Source organism: Schistocerca nitens, chromosome 1, assembly GCF_023898315.1.
Source record: "Schistocerca nitens isolate TAMUIC-IGC-003100 chromosome 1, iqSchNite1.1, whole genome shotgun sequence".
NCBI classification, from domain to species: Eukaryota; Metazoa; Arthropoda; class Insecta; order Orthoptera; family Acrididae; genus Schistocerca; species Schistocerca nitens.
The window spans coordinates 321,734,233-321,742,217 of record NC_064614.1 but is presented as its reverse complement, the minus strand read 5'-3'; the positions used below and the strand labels follow the sequence as shown (position 1 = coordinate 321,742,217).

The window sequence follows — 7,985 nt, the reverse complement described above, 5'->3', positions numbered from 1 at the left end:
CTGTTTTCAGCTTCGTTACTGTGTCATTAGATGTTTGATTCTCTTTCTGTATTAGTCTTTTGTTATATTCACATTTGTTGTTTATTAATACTGTTAATAATAGTAGTTACTTCCCTTGTAGAGTAAGTTTGTGATTATTGTAGTCAGGTTTTTAACATCTTCTTATTGTAGTAGCGGAACTTAGAAAAAGTAAAATTTTACCATGAGTGAGAAGTGTGGGCTTTGCCGTAGGTTCGTGAGTAGTGGATTGCGGTGTGAGACTTGTTCGAAGTATTTTCACTGGGGGGGGGGGGGGGGGGGGGGATGCAGTGGGGAAGCCAGTTGGCATTCTGGTGAGATCCTCTCCTGGAACTGCAGGTTATGTAGCAAGAGTAAGTTGATAGAGGAGCAGGAGCGTAAGATCTGTGCATTTGAAAAACGCACAGGAGGAGCTAGATAGGATGAGGAGGGAGAAGGGGGTTGGGGAATGGGAGCTGGCTGTTGGCAAGAGATCTGCTAGGAGAAGAAGATTTTCAGATAGTTTTACTATTGGTGTTTACAATAGATATTACCAACTGTCAGAGTCTAGTTAACATATGTATCTGAAACCTAAAAATGTATAACAACTTAGAGAGCGATCTCACACCCAGTCACTCGCTTATGACGTCACGTAGCTGTAGATGTAGGAAGTATGCAGCAGACCTCAGTAGTTACGGTGGCTAGGTTGCAAAGTCGAAGAGGAAGAAGAAGGTTCTGCTGTTAGGTAGTTCTCATGGCAGAGGTGTAGGCCAGCAGTTGCAGAAAGTGCTGGGGAGTGAGTACCAGGTCACCGGCATTGTGAAGCCTAATGCAGGATTGGCTCAGGTGACTGTTAACATTGGGGGCTTATGTAGGGATTTTACTAAAGAGGATCAGGTAGTGATTGTGGGTGGGGCTGGTAATAGTATTGATAGGGATGGGGAGTATAACATAGATGGTGACCTGGAAAAGATAGCCACTCAGACTGGCAACACGAATGTGCATGTCGTGGAACTGTTTCAGCGTCACGATCGGCCTCATCTTAATACAGCCGTCAGGCGTAATAACATGAGACTTGGGGGTGCGCTGATGACAGAAAGCATGGGTCACATTTCAGTGGTGTCGGTGGAGTCTATCAGCAGGACGGGTTTCACTAGACGTGGCCTGCACCTCAACAGGTATGGGAAGGGGAGGTTGGCAAAGCTTATAGGTGACAGCATAGGTGGGGTTGGTGGGATCACTCAAGGGAAAATCCCTGCAGTAGTGGGTGTTGGAGCTGCACCTTTTTTAGACTGAAGTCAGCTGATAGGTATTCCTGCTTAAGGGAAGTCTCTCTAACAAAGGAACCACTTTTGACAAAACAGGTATCCGAGTAATGAGGGAATTAGTATATTTCATCAAAATATACAAGGTATTAGAGACAAAGTTAGTGAACTGCTTATAGATGTTGACTCTGAAATTATTGGTATATCTGAACACTTCTTAAATAAGGAGATAATTCAGAGGCCTCCTTTACCAGGATACAGGTTGGCTGGCAGCTTTTCGAGGAGCTCTTTGCGGTGTGGGGGAGTAGCCATGTATGTGAAAAACGGCATCCCATTTGAGTCAATTGATGTTTCAAAGTACTGCACTGAAAAAGTGTTTGAATGTTGTGCAGGTGTGGTTAAATATAACGGAGCTAAACTTCTAACTGTTGTTATTTATAGATCCCCAGACTCCGATTTCACAACATTTTTGCTAAAGCTAGAGGAGGTTCTTGGTTCACTTTATAGGAAATACAAAATGTTAGTTATATGTGGTGACTTCAATATTAATTGTATAAGTGATTGTGCAAGGAAGAGGATGCTGGTAGACCTCCTTAATTCATATAATCTTATGCAAACCGTATTCTTTCCAACGAGAGTGCAAGGGAACAGTAGAACAACCATAGACAACATTTTTGTTCATTCCTCATTACTAGAAGGGCATTCTGTTAGCAAAAAGGTGAATGGCCTTTCAGATCATGATGCACAAATTTTAACTCTAAAAGATTTTTGTGCTGCAACACGTGTTAAATATAGTCATCAGCTGTTTAGGAAAGCTGATCCTGTTGCTGTAGAGACCTTTGTAAACCTTATCAAGGAACAAGAGTGGCAAGATGTTTATAGCGCTGATACAGTAGACGATAAATATAATGCTTTTCTCAAGACTTTTCTCATGCTCTTTGACAGTTGCTTTCCGTTAGAACGTTCAAAACAGGGTACTAGTACAAACAGGCAGCCTGGGTGGCTGACTAGAGGGATAAGAATATCTTGTAGAACAAAGTGGCAATTATATCAAAACGTTAGGAACAGGCAAAATCTAAATGCAGCAGCCCATTACAAACAGTATTGTAAGGTGCTTAAAAATGTTATTAGGAAGGCAAAAAGTATGTGGTATGCAGATAGAATAGCTAAGTCTCAGGATAAAATTAAAACCATATGGTCACTCGTAAAGGAAGTGGCTGGTCTGCAGAGACAGGTCGAGGGTATAGAATCAGTGCGTAGCGGGAATGTCCGTGTTACTGATAAGTCGCATACATGTACAGTATTTAATAATCACTTTCTGAATATAGCAGATGAACTAGATAGAAACCTATTCCCAACAGGGAATCATATAGCGCTCTTAGAAAAAAGTGTTGCGAGACCGTTACCTGAAATGCTCCTTCATGATATTGACAAGAAGGAGATTGAGTTAATAATGAAATCACTAAAGACCAAGAACTCTCATGGTTATGACGGGGTATCTAGTAGAATACTGAAGTATTGTTCTATGTATGTTAGCCCAGTACTTGGCCATATCTGTAACTTTTCCTTTAGGAGTGGTCGGTTTCCTGACCGATTAAAGTACTCGGTAGTGAAGCCACTTTATAAAAAGGGAGACATTGATAATGTTGACAACTTTAGACCTATTTCTATGCCATCGGTGTTTGCTAAAGTCATCGAGAAGGTTGTATATACAAGGTTACTGGAGCATTTAAGTTCACATAATTTGCTGTCAAATGTTCAGTTTGGTTTTAGAAATGGTTTAACAACTGAAAATTCTATATTATCTTTTCTCTGTGAGGTTTTGGACGGATTAAATAAAAGGTTGTGAACGCTAGGTGTTTTTCTTTGATTTAACGAAGGCTTTTGACTGTGTTGACCACGAAATATTACTGCAGAAGTTGGACCATTATGGAGTAAGGGGAGTAGCTTACAATTGGTTCGCCTCTTACTTTAAGAACGGAAAGCAGAAAGTAATTCTCCGCAATATTGATAGTGGTAGTGATGTTCAGTCTCAATGGAGCACTGTTAAGTGGGGCGTTCCCCAAGGGTCGGTGCTGGGGCCACTGCTGTTTCTTATTTATATAAATGATATGCCTTCCAGTATTACAGGTGATTCAAAATATTTCTGTTTGCTGATGACACCAGCTTGATAGTGAAGGATCTTGTGTGTAATATTGAAACAGTATCAAATAATGTAGTTCATGAAATAAGTTCGTGGCTTGTGGAAAATAATTTGATGTTAAATCACAGTAAGACTCAGTCTTTACAGTTTGTAACTCACAATTCAACAAGAACCCATATTTTGATCAGACAGAATGGGCATATTATAAGCGAGACGGAACAGTTCAAGTTCCTAGGCGTTCGGATAGATAGTAAGCTGTTGTGAAAAGCCCATGTCCAGGATCTTGTTCAGAAACTAAATGCTGCTTTATTTACCATTAGAACAGTATCTGAAATAAGTGACAGTTCAACACGAAAAGTAATCTACTTCGCATATTTTCATACGTTTATGCCGTATGGTATTATTTTTTGGGATAATTCTTCTGATTCAAAAAGGGTATTTTTGGCTCAAAAACGGGATGTTCGAGCTATATGTGGTGTAAGTTCGAGAACCTCTTGTCGACCCCTATTCAATAGTCTGGGAATTCTGACATTGCCCTCACAGTATATATTTTCGTTAATGTGGTTTATTGTTAGCAATATTAGCCTATTCCCAAGAGTTAGCAGCTTTCACTCAGTTAATACTAGACAGAAATCCAATCTGCATGTGGAATGCACTTCCTTGACTCTTGTACAGAAAGGAGTGCAGTATTCTGCTGAATCCATTTTCAATAAGCTACCACAAGAACTCAAAAATCTTAGCAGTAGCCCAAACTCTTTTAAGTCTAAACTAAAGAGTTTCCTCATGGCTCACTCCTTCTATTCTGTCGAGGAGCTCCTGGAAGAGCTAAAAAATTAAACAAATTCCAGTGTTACATTGTTGATTTTCTTTATTTAAACTTACGACTTGTCACCTGAATACGTTTTTTTTATATTTCATTTTATCTGTTTCTAATATCGTGTTATAATTTATGTATTGACTCGTTCCATGACCATGGAGACTTCTCCTTAATTTGGTCCCACGGAACAATAAATAAATAAATAAGTAAATAAATAAACAGAATCATTAAACCGTTTGATGGAAGTCTCATCTGCTTAAAGAGCCACAGTCCCTGATAAACTGGGAGGAGTTTAGGGCCAATAATTGAAAGCTGTTACAAAAAGATGCCCTCTTAGGCACCTAAAAAAATGCACACAAAAGTTACTTATGCGCGATTTGTTAGTCAATGTTATCTTGAAAATAATTCCCCAAGCAGTAATGGCTCTGAGCACTATGGGATTTAACTTCTGAGGTCATCAGTCCCCTACAACTTAGAACTACTTAAACCTAACTAACCTAAGGACATCACACACATCAATGCCCGAGGCAGGATTCGAACCTGCGACCGTAGCGGTCGCGTGGTTCCAGACTGTAGCGCCTAGAACCGCTCGGCCACTCCGGCCGGCCAAGCAGTAATACGAGCAGTTAAGATGTAGGTCGATTTTACATCACAATGTCGTCACATTCTTGTTATCATCTACTTTCCGTCCGAATGGGCCTCACCGACCGACCGACCGCGGTACCATCATAAGCTTATAGGCGTTACTGGGTGCGGATATGGAGGGGCACGTGGTCAGGACACCGGTCTTCCGGCCGTTGTCAGTTGTCGTGACCGATGACGCTACTACTCAATGAAGTAGCTCTTTAATGGGCATCTCAGGGCAGAGTGCTCCCGCTTGCCAGCAGCTCTCGGCAGACACAACCTGTCACACACCGAAGTCTGACAGCGCTAAACTTCCCTGATTTGATGGGAATCGCTGTTACCACTGCGGCAAGGCCGTTTGTTGATAATCATTTTACTGAATCTAAGTCCAACAGTGGAAAACTGCGCTAAAAGAAAACTTTTATCGTGTTATATCCCTTCTACAAAAAAAAAAAAAAAAGCTGCATTATATCTTAATATCTACGTCAGCATAAACCAACAATAAATAAGACAGAATAAAACTTCCTGGCAGATTAAAACTGTGTGCCCGGCCGAGACTCGAACTCGGGACCTTTGCCTTTCGCGGGCAAGTGCTCTACCAACTGAGCTACCGAAGCACGACTCACGCCCGGTACCCACAGCTTTACTTCTGCCAGTACCTCGTCTCCTACCTTCCAAACTTTACAGAAGCTCTCCGCAATATCCTTTCTTTCAGGAGTGCTAGTTCTGCAAGGTTCGCAGGAGAGCTTCTGTAAAGTTTGGAAGGTAGGAGACGAGGTACTGGCAGAAGTAAAGCTGTGAGTACCGGGCGTGAGTCGTGCTTCGGTAGCTCAGTTGGTAGAGCACTTGCCCGCGAAAGGCTAAGGTCCCGAGTTCGAGTCTCGGTCGGGCACACAGTTTTAATCTGCTAGGAAGTTTCATATCAGCGCACACTCCGCTGCAGAGTGAAAATCTCATTCTGGAAGACAGAATAAGCACTCCGTATTCAGGACACGAGATGCCTACCGGGAGCATCCGACCGCCGTGTCATCCTCATAGGAGGATGTGGATAGGAGGGGCGTGGGGTGAGCACACCGCTCTCCCGGTCGTTATGATGGTATTCTTGACCGAAGCCGCTACTATTCCGTCGAGTAGCTCCCCAATTGGCATCACGAGGCTGAGTGCACCCCAAAAATGGCAACAGCGCGTGGCGGCTGGATGGTCACCCATCCAAGTGCCGGCCACGCCCAACAGCGCTTAACTTCGGTGATCTCACGGGAACCGGTGTATCCACTGCGGCAAGGCCGTTGCCAAGACAGAATAAGGACTATTTTTATACTACCGTCTGGCATCTTGCACATTAATTCAAAGGAAGACGATGCTGCTACTGTGTTACTCCAAATATAGAACTAACAATAGGGTTTGTGATATTTATTTACATGCAAATCGCCTGCAGATGAAGCATTCGCCTCCAGATTGAATAGTTCACCCAGCACCAGATTATACCTTGTTTTAAAACTGAGAGAATAAACTGTGTACTGAGTGGGGACTGAGAGTCGAAACCTTGGCCTTGCTCAAACCAAACGAGGTATCCAGGTGCGCATAACGACTCACCCTCACAACCTCAATTCTGCCGGTACTTCCCTCCTACTTTACAAACTCTGCAGAATCTCTCCCATACTCTTTGCTAGTCTTGCTCTCCCGGACGGCAGGAAGTGGTGAAGATTCCACGTTCGCAACTCGACGAGAACGCAGTTTCAATGTGCCAAGGATATTACACCTTACCTTTTGTCGTTTACGTCTTTTTAGTTGAGCTGAAACGTTAATCACTGTAACAGTAGATCTGCCATATTGACACATGCAATCAGTAAATTTACGCAGCAGCATAATAATTTTATTATTACTCTACCGGCTTAGCAGTACGGACAAGGTGATCTCGAAGAGAGTTGCAAATAAAATACTGATACACGAGCTAAGTCCATAAAATTGGATTAATGATTTAATTTAATGTAAATGAGTGAAAAGCAATAAGTTGTATTGCTTAATCATATTTCATGTCACCCCTGAAACACAACTTCGAAATCTGGCCTCGTATGAACCTGGAGCTCAGGTCACTGAGCAGGATGAATTGATTAGCCGTGTGACAGCCTGCCAGGGCAACGCATGAAATTTAATTGAAATTCCTCGGGAAAACATGAAATATCTCCCGCCGTGTATGTAGTTCAGAAACAAAATGAAAAGCAAAGCATCCTCCGGATTATTGACGTGTAGTGACTGCTAACGATGATATCATTCGCGTAATTACACCGAAATGCTGTGCTGTGGCCTGCCACAGTGACATCAGCTTCATAAACATATCCACGGGAATTTACGCGCACTGATGTTTTCGGCCGTTTTCCGCTTTTTGCACCCGGGAAATATCATATTTGTGTAATGTATATCACTGCATGAAATATTAATACACAGGCGCCAATCAGAGATGCAAGACTGGGCAACACGACCAGAGCAAGATTTGAAATATATTCAACAATAAGTTTTATTCGAAAATAAGAAAATGCATTCCAAGAAGATAAAAAAAGACGCACCACGAAGGAATTATCCGAATGGGACGGAAAGCGGTAGAAGACGTACAATTGCAGATAAACAAATGATGGCTATTTCAGAAAAATTGGATGATTTATTCTAGAGAAAGAGATTCACAAATTGAGCAACTCATTAACGTGTTGTTCCATCCCCGACCCATACGCAAGCAGCTACTCGGCTTGGCATTGATTGATACGTAAAGTTGTTGGAAGACCTCCTGAGGGATATCGTGACAAATTCTGTCCAACTAGCGCACTAGATCGTCCAAATCCCGAACTGGTTGGCGGAGGGGTAGGCTACCCATAATGCTCCACATGTTCTGAACTGGGGACAGTTTCGGCGACCTTGCTTGCCAAGATAGGGTTTGACAAGCACGAAGACAAGCGACAGAAACTCTCGGTGAAACGTAAGCCAAGAATGGCTTACCATGAAGGGCAACGAAACGGGGCGTAGAATATCGTAGACGTGCCGCTTTACTGTAAGGATGCCGCGGATGACAACTAGAGTAGTCCTGCCATGAAACTAAATGGCGCACCAGACTAACACTCCTGGCGTTGGGGCCGTGTGTTGGGCGACA

At 42.6% G+C, this 7,985-nt stretch overlaps 1 non-coding gene and 1 pseudogene across 1 annotated transcript; both read right to left on the bottom strand.

Moving 5' to 3' along the window:
- Positions 1-5,389: 5,389 nt before the first annotated feature.
- Positions 5,390-5,464, bottom strand: Trnas-cga (transfer RNA serine (anticodon CGA)). The gene has a single exon. It is a non-coding gene; the product is annotated as a tRNA-Ser (tRNA).
- A 556-nt stretch (positions 5,465-6,020) lies between these two features.
- LOC126211665 (5S ribosomal RNA) lies at positions 6,021-6,137 on the bottom strand (annotated as a pseudogene).
- Between the last annotated feature and the right edge of the window lie 1,848 nt (positions 6,138-7,985).